This window comes from Haliaeetus leucocephalus, unplaced genomic scaffold, assembly GCF_000737465.1.
Source record: "Haliaeetus leucocephalus isolate CR32 unplaced genomic scaffold, Haliaeetus_leucocephalus-4.0 Scaffold182, whole genome shotgun sequence".
NCBI lineage: Eukaryota > Metazoa > Chordata > Aves > Accipitriformes > Accipitridae > Haliaeetus > Haliaeetus leucocephalus.
In genome coordinates, this window is record NW_010972618.1 from 765,298 (window position 1) to 776,096 (window position 10,799).

The window sequence follows — 10,799 nt, forward strand, 5'->3', positions numbered from 1 at the left end:
CATGTGAGAGAAGGGGAGAAGGTGCTGGGACATCTTCTGCCTTGAGTGGATTTTGAAGGTTTCATCTCCATGAGCATCACGGAGAGAGCAGAGGGGTCTGAGAGTGGTTTCAGTGATGGGTCCTTATAAGGGCCAGGCTCGGTGAGAGCCACCCTCCTTGGTGAGAGAGCTTGGCTGGCAGAACCAGGGTGCCTGCCAAGACCCAATGGAAATACCTGAGAGCAGAAACCTTCAAAGCAGCCTGTGTTTTGCTCTTTTTAAGGTCAGCTCCTTGGAGACCACTGTGCTTGGTCAGGCCACCGTCCGAGGAGCAAACTGACAGGCACATGTGTCCCCAGAAGCCCCATGCCGCTGTGACGGTCCCCCTTGCCTGCTTCTGTGAGGGGCCAAAGCAGCATGTTGACCTGAGTACTGGGGGAACTTCACCCCCTCGAGAGCTTGCTGTGCTCTCCCCATTATGTCAGAGCTCTCTGAGGTTTCCAAAAGCAGCCATGGCTCCTGAGGTCATGGGGAGTGGAGCCACCATGCTTTGATGTGGGGTTGGGCAGTGCTCCTGCAAGTCAAACCAGACCAATCCCACCACCATACCTGATCCAGGAAGGACAAACGCTGCAAAGCCGTGTATTGCTCACATCTCCCACTGCGCTCTGCGTTTGATCTGCAACCAGGACCCAGACAGTGTGACCCAGAGGCACGGGGTGACCAGGGATTGTAGGTATTTTAAAACTCCTGTATGTGTCAATGGTCTTGGAATGGTGCCCAAAGAGCAAAGGAAAAACTTTCCCCTTGTCCTCTCCTCTCCTCAAATTTGGAGTCCCATCTCCAATGTCACTGCAATCCTACCTCCTGTCCTGGCTCCTGGGGAGGCTGACATAATCCTTCAGCAAGGTGCCAAGGTACACATGGTGAGACACTGCCTTGCAACAGTCATCTGGGAGATGATTTTTGAAATGCCACATGGTCCTTGAAGGCTTTCAGTCCTCTGTCACCGAGCTCTGTGGTGTTTATCACCACCCCAGCCTGCACACGGCAAGACAGGCTGCACGCAGCCAAGGTCAGCCCAGGGCTCATGGAAGGGCAGAGCCGCTGTCTCTCATCTGGCTTGGGGGTGACCTCAGTCCCAGCCTGCAGCACCTAACCAGCATTGGCACAGCCCAGCTTACCCCGCACCCAACCGCAGCAGGAACCTCCTCCTGGCCCCTGTGCTGGGCTGCTGGATGGTGCCCTGCCAGCACAACTGGATGCTTGGCAGCACCTGGAGCAAATGTGGCCATTAATGCTGTGCATCCATGACTGCAGGCAGGTGGAGGTGGCTTGTCCTCAGGCTTTTAGGAGTCTGCTGCACATGAAGCACAGCCCTGTGAGAGGGGCTTGCTCCCAGCCATGCAGAAGGCAGCACAGCTGCAAGGCAGTGGTAATTTGGTGCCTGGGCTCAGCCTAACCGTGGGAGAGGTGCTGCAGGAGGAGAACCAGAGCCACAACCAGAGGTAGGATGAGACCAGGACTCAGCCCTTCTGCTGGCCCTGAAGGTCCTTCACTTGTCCCAATTCATCTGGGACCTATAGGCACTGCAGCCCAATCCCTACCAACTCATCTTGTGTCAGGCACCAGATGCACAGTGGTGTGGTGGGAAGTTTCTCCATGATGGTCCTAATGTGGCTGTGCACCATGGTGCTGCCTCCCCCGGTGCCATGCACGTGGCTGTAGCTCCACCCAAGGGACTAACCAGAGACTCTGAACGTCCCCAGGAGCACAGAAAATGGAGCATGGACGTTCGCAGCCAGATTTACAGCCCCTCTCTCCAGATGCCCATCCCATGTCTGGCTGTCTGGAGCCGTGGTCCCAAATTTCACACTGCTCCCATGTGGGAGCTGTGCTCCGTCTCTAGGCTGGGGCCACGGCCCTGGCTCAGCCAGCCGTGTCGCCGGTGTTGCCGCCAAGCAGTGTTGCTGGCTTGGCTGAAAATAGCCCAAAGCTAATTTTAACTTTGGTGGTATGTTTTTCAGGTCATTGGGGTGGGTGGTGGGGAGGATGGGGCAGGGGCATGCTAAGGGCATGGTGTGCACGGGGATGTGCATACACAGGCATCTGCACAGACATTAAGACTCGGGGGAGGCACCCTGGGTATGATAACAGGGGATCTGTTCCTATCGTCTCAGCACAAAACCAGACTGTGGATTAAGAGGAGACTTTAGTGTTCCCTTCCTCCCCTCAATATAGCGAAACCTGCACAGGGCAGGACATTTATAGCAGCCCTCCCTTATTGGGAGCTCTCTTGGGTTTCGCTCTGGGGTGACACCTGGGAGCATGCTCTGGTGCTGCTGTAGGCAGCTGAGAGGGGTTGCAGAGTCTTCCTGACCTGCATATATTGCACAGTCCCAAGGTCCCTGTGGTCTGGAGTTGGCATTGTGCAAAGTGGGGGTTGCAGCCGTGGTGCTGGACACCTGCAGCACCCATCTCATGCTCCTCGGAGCCACCCCATTTCTCTGTGAGCAGCAGGCAGGGGAGATCTCTTGGCCTCGTATGATGCTGCTTCTGTTGGTATCTGTGCCATAAGACTCCATAAGCTCAGTGCTACTGTAGCCTTTACTGCAGCCAGAGGAGCTCGACAAGGAGGAAAGTGCCCCCTTTGGAGACATGCCACATGCAAATTGGTGATCTTGCTCCAGGCTGTCCATCAGCTCCCTGGGTCCCTCCTCTCCATTTTTCATACCTGGCTTCACAATTTTGCTTCAAGAAGGAGATAAAGAGCTGCTCAACAGGGTCCCGAGAGCAAGGGACTCTCCAGGGAGAGACTCTGAGCCAAAGTGCCAAATGGGCAGGGGGATCCCAGGGTGGGCAGAAGCCCTCCCAGCATCGTGGAACAGCTCATGGGCAGCACGTGGGAAAAACTGCAGGCAGGCAGTCCCTGTCCCCCAAGGAGAGCCAGGCCAGGGCTCAGGGCTGCAGCAGCAGCAAGGTCCCTTTTCACCCCAGGACAGCTGCAGAGAGCAGGTCCCTGCCTGGCTGCCCTGTAACCCCCCTGGGGACAAGGAGTTCGGGGGGCTGACACACTGTGGTGAGCTGCCCTCTCTCCTGGCTGGCACATTGTAGTCTGAAGACACCATAAAAAGAATCGAGGTGACATCAACACAGCTGAGATGCTGCCTGGAACAGATCCTCCAAGACTGTTATTTAAGGCTGAGGGCCACACTGAGTGCTGGATAAACCCAGGCTTGTCCCAAGGATCCTACTCCAGCATGAACTCCTTAGACTGCAGAAAACTCACTAAGGAAAAAGAAAGTAGAGCAGAGTTGGTGCTGGTGACCTGGCCAGGGCAGCTGAGTGCAGTGTGGCCATCCCAAAGCTGCTCCTGCCAGCTGCTGCTGGCATAAGGCCCCTTGGATGCTCTGGAGATGCATCCGGGATGCTCTGGAGAGCCCTTTCTTTCCACAGCAGGAAAAAAACAAACTGCAGGACAGCATACTCCTCTGGAGGGGGTGATGGGTTCACTTTTCCCTACTAAAGTAGGGAAGTACTTGGAACCTCTGGGATGAGGATGCCCATGATGAGGCTTTGACCGTGCAGTTTAGGTGGGAGCATGGGGATCTGGAGGAAAGCCCAAGGGAGCAGCTTTGTCTCCATGCCAGAAACGGACCATGACACCATGTCACCATGTCATTATGGTGGTGGCCAGCAGCAGTGTCCTCTGCGGACACCACCTGCTAGGGAAGGTGTGGTGTGACCCTGTATCATGAGGTACAGGGACCAAAGGGAAGGGGCATATCTGGATGGCACCAGCAAAGTGCAGGAGAACTAGTCTGCCTGGGACATACTGCTCTGACTGCTCTCTGAAAAGCTTTAGCTGAGCAAGCAAGGCTGGGCACCCACAGAAGAGTGATTTTTCTCCCCCATAATTTTCCCATCTCCTGAAATGGAAGACCCAGCTTTCATTTTATTTGCTCCTAATTGTCCTGGCTTGAATTTGAGTGTAGGAGGTTTCTGCTTCTTGTCCTAGGGGGTGATTTAAAATAAAATGATACCAATAAATGGGACCGTGAACAGATGAAGCCAACCCAAGGTAAAGGCCAGCATGCTGCTGCTGCCTGCCATGGGCTGGAAGCATGTGAGGTTGCTGCTGCCATGCTACATCCTCCATGATTACAGCTGCTGTGTGCCTCAGCCCAGCTGGGGTTGGCATTTAAGTGTGTGCACTCCCAGGGCTCCAGCTGGAACAGGCAAGTAATAAGCAAATCCATACTGAACCATGGGGCAGCCTGGCTGGGCGATTGAGGGGTTGTTCTTTTATTCATCTGCAACTCAGCATAATTTTTCACCCTTGCCATGGGAGGGCTGAGCCTTCCCTGCCTGGATGGATCCCTGGGGCTCAGTGCCATTCTCCAGCAGGACCAACAGCCAAGACCTCGTCTTGCACAAGACAAATATGTGGCAGGAGTCAAAAGAGCCAGAAACCCCTTCATGCAAGAGCTGACAGCTTGCAGGTTGCTTGATTCATCCAGCCTGGACACGCACAGGGCTCCAGCAGCATCCCAGTGTGACCTGCCCTGACCCAGCGGGCTGCAGCACCTCCAGTGACTGAGGCATTGGCCAGGCTTGAACTTCCACTGGCCTGGGGTTAGCTTAGGCAGGATTTAACCCTGACCTTAAAGAGGCCCTGAATGCTGATTCAAATGCTCATCCTCCCTTTGGGACATGTGACTTGAGGGCAACCCAGGAGCACCCTTGAGTAAAGCATCACTGGGCAGAGCACTGGCCACCTCATGACACCTATCACTTCCAACCCAGGAGCAGGCAGAAGAGCCAGACATATGCATGATCCAACACCTGGAAAATCCAGCTGCCCTGATTTATAAAAGCTGCAAGCCCATGTCATCGCTGAAGCCACTCAGGGAGTGTCAGAGGTGTTGGGGACTCTGTAGTCTCAAGGCACTCAAGGTCCTCCAAGGTCCTCATCCAGACTTGTTGGAGTCAGTAGGACTGTAGGAAGAGCAAGCCTTGAGCTGGGGTGCATTCCTTGCCTCCGCACCATGATATGCCTTCTGGGGCACCACCTCTGGTGCATACTCACCCTATGGAGCACATACTCCTCTCTCTGGAGCACACCCCACCCCTATGGAGAACACCCCACCCCCTATGGCTTGTGGCATGAGCCCTTTTGGGGGTGAGGCTGGGCTGCCCTGGGAGGTAACTGCTGCTGCTGGAAACCACAGCCCATGTGGGGAAGGGCAAGCCCTGAGGGAGATGCAAAGGCTGAACTGATCAGGGACGAGGAAGGACCAGGTAGTGGAGGGGCACGGAGTGGCAGGGTGGGCAGGCTCCTCTCCTTGGTTCCATGGTGAAGGTGGAAGATGGGTATCATCAGCCACATTTGAGGGGACCCATCACTGAAATACCACTAAGGATGAGATGGCCCATGGATGTTAACGGGGCAGCAGCTGAGTTCCCCACTCCCTTTTCTGCAGCACAGGCAGGGAGAGAGCAAACCTTTGCCTGCTCTCCTTGCCCCTGAAAGCTGCCTGCTCCCACTGTCGGGCTCTGGCAGAGGTGCTGAAGCTGCCTGGGAGGTGGCAGTGGCAGCGGGTGATGGGGAACTGCCATGCCCGATCCTGCGCCAGCCCCTCGCTGCACGGGCAGTGACCCTGGCTGCCTGCACCCAGGCTGGCAAGGCTACTCCACGCTGAGACACACACCCCAAAATTGCCCTGGGTCAAATTACTGGGCTCATCTCACCAGCTGCTATTTCCTTCTGTCCCAAAGCCAAGCAAGAAGCTTGTAGAAAACAAGAACGTGTCAGTCAAAGGGTGCACTGAGTCAGAAAGCTCCTGGGCTCAGGTCACATGGGGCTGCTCATGGCAATGGGCTCTCTGCAGTGTTCCCAGCTGGGAGGGACACCCCACCCCGGCTGGGTGCTGCTGCGGAAGGTGGCCAACTTCTCCCCTGATGACTCCCCCAAAGTATCTGCCTCCCTGGGCAGCCTTCCCAAGGGGACACCACTGCCTGGCCGAAAGTCAGTTAGCAACCCTGTTTTCAAAAGATGTTTTGGTATCTCCTGGCAGAAAGCTGCTGGTGACCCAAATTCTAAATATAGAAGCAAATCCATTTTTTTGTAATGAATGCAAAACATCTGTACCACGTTCATCTTTGGGAAATAGGTCTTTTTGTCAGAGAAGTGTAAATATAACACCTAGATTTCTTTCAAGTGAGGTCACCTCCTGGCTGTGGTCATTCTCAGAGTGCTCTCATGGTTATTTGCTCTAGGTAAACTCCTCCATGCTCCTTCACTGCTAGAAAGCCACACTCAGAGCCTCCGGCAAATCCCAGGCCTGGGGCTGCAGCTCTTCATGTGATGGACCATCCCCATCTCAGGTGATGGGGAATTCCTCCAGGACAAAAGTGCGGTGTGAAGCCTGCCTGCTGCTTGCTCCTTGGGCAGAGCGGCTGGGGAAGGCCAGTGAGCCAGGCCCCTGTCTCTCCCCCGCACCCCCGGGTGCCATGCGGGTTGTGGGTATCTACTGGCTGCACAAGGAGGTTTCTTGGGGCTAGAGGGCTGTGGCTTCCCTGTAGGTGTGATCGGCATCCATCCCCTCCGCACCTCGCTCAGGCTGGTGTCTCTTGTCCAGCCTCAGCAGCACAGAGCAGCTCCTGCCCACTGAAGAGCACATCGCTGTCCCCATCCCACAGGCATACGAGGTGTCCCCATGGAGGATCTGTCCCCAGCCTTGAAATAATCACAGGTTCCCTGAGTGCCCGGCTCCTCACAGAGTTTGAGGAGCCTCATAGCTCTTCTCCAGCATGGGCTGGATGGGTAGGCAGAGGTCTCCGTGCCCACCAGAGGCTGGGAGCCAGTGCCGGCAGTGGAGCAAGGGCAGGTGAAGGCTGCAAAGCCCCGTGCTGGGAGCCATGGGGTCCCAGCCACCAGACAGCAAGTGAGCAAAGGTTGTAACAACTCCAATTTAATGAACACCTAAGCCACACCATGTCCACACAGTCCTGGCTCCTGCAGGGACTGAATCTAACCCTTCACCTGTGTGTGTGTCTGGCCAAGCATGGTTGGGTTTCCCTGCCAGTGTCCCTTTGATGCCAGTGGAGAGGAGGAGAAGGGAAGAGGGAGGAGGCACTGCTGTGGAGTCCCATGGACCTGGGATGGAGTCCACCTGGGCCAGCAAGGTCTTGGGCATCTCTGGGGGAGCAGGGCAGTGGGAGAACCCATGCTGGGCCCTTTACTGATGGATCTTCCTCTGGCCACTAAAACCCAGCAAGACTCCACTGAGATGTCTCAGGGCCTGGTAGTTTTGGCCAGTTTAAGTGAATTTTGAGAAGAGTAAGTAGAGGCAGAGCTGACACCCATGAGCACACCTCCTGTCCCTGGTGCCACTACTCAAGGAGCCAGAGCTGCTCATAAGGAGAGTGATGAGGATTTTTAATGATGTAAAACAGCATATGTTGCCTTTTCTTGATCTAGGACACAGAAAAAACAACTTCAGGCAGGAGCTCCCAGGCAAAGCCATCCCAAGGGACAAGCAGCATGGAGATAGCAGCCTGAGGAGCTGAAGCATGGCAGACACCCAGACACTGGAGATATGGGTTATTGGTGGCACCTCCCAGTCCCCTTCACTGGGGCTGGATGGGTGTCAGGGTTTCTGGGCACACCCCAGGCCCCTGGAGTCGGCACCCCAAGGGCTTACAGTGGAATGGGGGTGGCCGGGACAGGGTGTCCTTCTGGGGAGGAAGAAAGCAGCTTCTGCTCATTTCATTTTCCTGGTCTCTGTTGTTTCATGCAGAGTGTGTGTTTAAGGACTGTCTCTGTACATCACACACGTACCTCTTCATTAACTGCTCTTCCCAGCCTCAAATGATGAGCACACAAATCATAAAATGGTGGCAAGCCACATGGCTCAAATCTATTGTGGCCTGCAGGCACCTGGGAGCTGCGAGGACTTCAGCCTGTTGTTGATCCATACCCCCAGGACATACAGGGCCACGGTTGTGAAATGCTCTGTCATGGTGCTCATCAGTTACCTGTGTGACTCTAGCATCACCAGGAGAAATGACTGAGGCAGTGCTCCCTGGGCCAGGGGAAAAACTCATGCCAGGGATGCCAGGACCACCATCTGCTCAGGATGCAGCGAGGTGACCCCAGGGACCTGCAAAGAAACCAGAGCAGACAGCTGGGGCTGGAAAGACACCCTGGGACACCCTTGCTCAGTCCATCCTGAACGCTGGAGACGTGTTCTTGGAGGGCTTTGCAAAGATCCAGTCATGCTATTATTTCCTGATCTCCTATTTTTTTAGAAGCTTTGGGTAGCTGGACCCAGCATCCTTTTTTTTTTTTAATAAAGGATGGGCAAATAATGAGAGCCCTGACTGATTTGCATGCCATTTGTTGGTGAAACAAAGCACATGCTTTACATGCCGGCCCTGCACCTTGCCAAGAGCTATCAGCGCTGCTTCCCAAAACCTCTTGGGTGAAGCAGAAGCCAACGTGATCACCATCCTATTTTCAACAGTCACCTGAATACAGAGTGCTGCTGGTTACGCACCTGAGCAGCAGAGCCTGAGGTGCCTGCTGGTGTAGCCTCATGCTGTGACATACCAAGGCTACAGCTACCTCTCCATTACCTGCGGGCAGGTGATGTGCAGTCAGCTGCCTGCTCACCCTCTCCAGTGTGACTTTCCTCAGTGACCTGATGGCCAGGGCCATCCAGGAGCCAAAGTCAGGTCATCCCCTTTGTTATGGTGGGTGTCCCTGCATCCTACCCCAGGATGCCACAGAGAAGTCACTGTGGTTTTCTTTCCCTTATTCAGTATCAACTGACACTGCTGTCCCCAGGGACTGAAGAGGGCAGAGGGACATGGACCCCAGCTCAGGGTGGTAGCTTAGTCACTGAGGGCTGAGCAACCACAGCTTCCTGACTGCTGTTCCCTGCACTGGCGAGATTAAAGTCACCATTTCCTGCTGCCACATAGACACGGCTGTCAACCATTGCTTGGGCCCATCGACCACAGCACCCAGAGCCAGGCCCAGCAGCCACCAGCAACCTCTGCTGACTGCTCCAGGCCAGTGCAAAGCTTGCTCCTCTGCTTTATTGTGTTTGCAGCAGCTTCCCCCCAGCAATGAATCACTGCGGCTAAAAACTGCGCTGGGAGGGGGGCTGCCTCCCTTTTTTTTGCAGTAAAAGACCAGGGCAGGGTGCAGCAGAGGCCAAAGCATTTCCCATCCCAATGGGGAGAGAGGGTCATCCCATTAAACCAGCCCTTCTGGGGACATGCCATTGCGAATGGGACCATTTACCCTGGAAGAAGTTTAACCCTAGCAAGATTTGTTCTGATGCATTTATTTATATCCACTCCTGTATGGCAGCGGGATTAAAGGTTGATTTCTGCACTCCTGCTGCAGCCAGTAAGAGCCATGTTGTAATCCCTCCTTGCCAAACAAGTACTAATAAAAGCAGCAAAACGAAACCCCTCCAGAAGCACGAGCTGTTGTCTTCAAGCAGGGACCAGACTGGGGGTCAAGTGTGCGTTACGCCCTAACTTCTGGGTGTCTCCTGCAGATGCCTCCACCGCTACGCCCAGCGGCACTAAGCACCTCCAGCTCTTTGTGGCATTAATTGAAAATGCCCTTGTCAGCTGGAAATGCCCTCTACGGACATCCCAAATGAGTGGATTTTCTGCTTAGAAATGTTTCAAGCTTCACGGGCTTCTGGTCCCCTCCTGGTGAAGGAGGGTAAGAGCTCTGCCAGGTGGCAGCTCTCCTCCTGAGATAGTTTACACCCTTCTGCAAGATCCTTCAATTACAGTAGACTAAATGTTATTTAATTTTGAGTAAGACTCAATTAAATTCTGCCTCGTGTGAATTTGTGATGGGGAATTCTCACCTGTGATGCCAGATGAGTCCTAACTGTAACATGCATGACTCAGATGCTTAAACTGCTCTATTAATGACTGTTTTAATAAATGTTCTATCTTTATATGGACAATTTCCTGCCGTGTGACAAGCTCGGCACGACGTCAAACCAAACCTCGGTCCCATGGTCAGCCCGTGCTGAGGACAAAGGTGATCCTGGAGCTGCCGAGCATCTCGGGGGCTGCCCAATGCTCACGGGATGGTCCCGGTGACGGCCCGCAGGTACCAGCTGTGCCTCCGAACCCCCACTTGTTTTGAAGGCGGGCAAAAGGCTGCGTGCCCCTCACCTTCGACCCTCTCATTTGTGGCCCATCAGAGTTGCTCTTTGAACGAGGCCTCCTCAGCGCAACAGGGAGAAGGAAACGGGTGTCCAGCCGGTGCGGGGGGGCCGCTCCCCGGGAAGGCCGGGGCCGCTGTCCCCCCTCTCCCGCTGCCCACCCCTGGCCTCTGGCAGGGAAGGAGCCCGGGCGCAGCCAGCGCGCGGGGGCCTGTGGCCCCCCAAGCCCGGGCCCCCCAGGCCCCCGGAGCGGGATCCCCCCCCGTTCGGGGCCGCTCCGCTGCCCGCCGCCTCGGCTCCCGGGCTGAGCGGGGCAGTGGGGGCGGCGGCGGCTCCGGGCTGAGCTGCCCCCGGGAGCCGCCGTCCCCATAGTGGACCCCCCCCGAAGCGAGACCCCGCGCTCGAGGTGGGCGGTGCCCTCCCTCCCCACCGATCCCGCCCTCCCGGTGCCGCCTCCCATTGGCCGTTTACCCGTCGGCGGGCGGGCCGCTTTGTGACGTCACGATCAGCTGTCGGAAGGTCCCGATTTGTGCGGGGGAGCGGCGGGCGCTCGGCAGAACCGCGCGATCGGCACCGGCACCGGCAATCCCCCAGCGCCCCCCCGCCGCTCTCTCC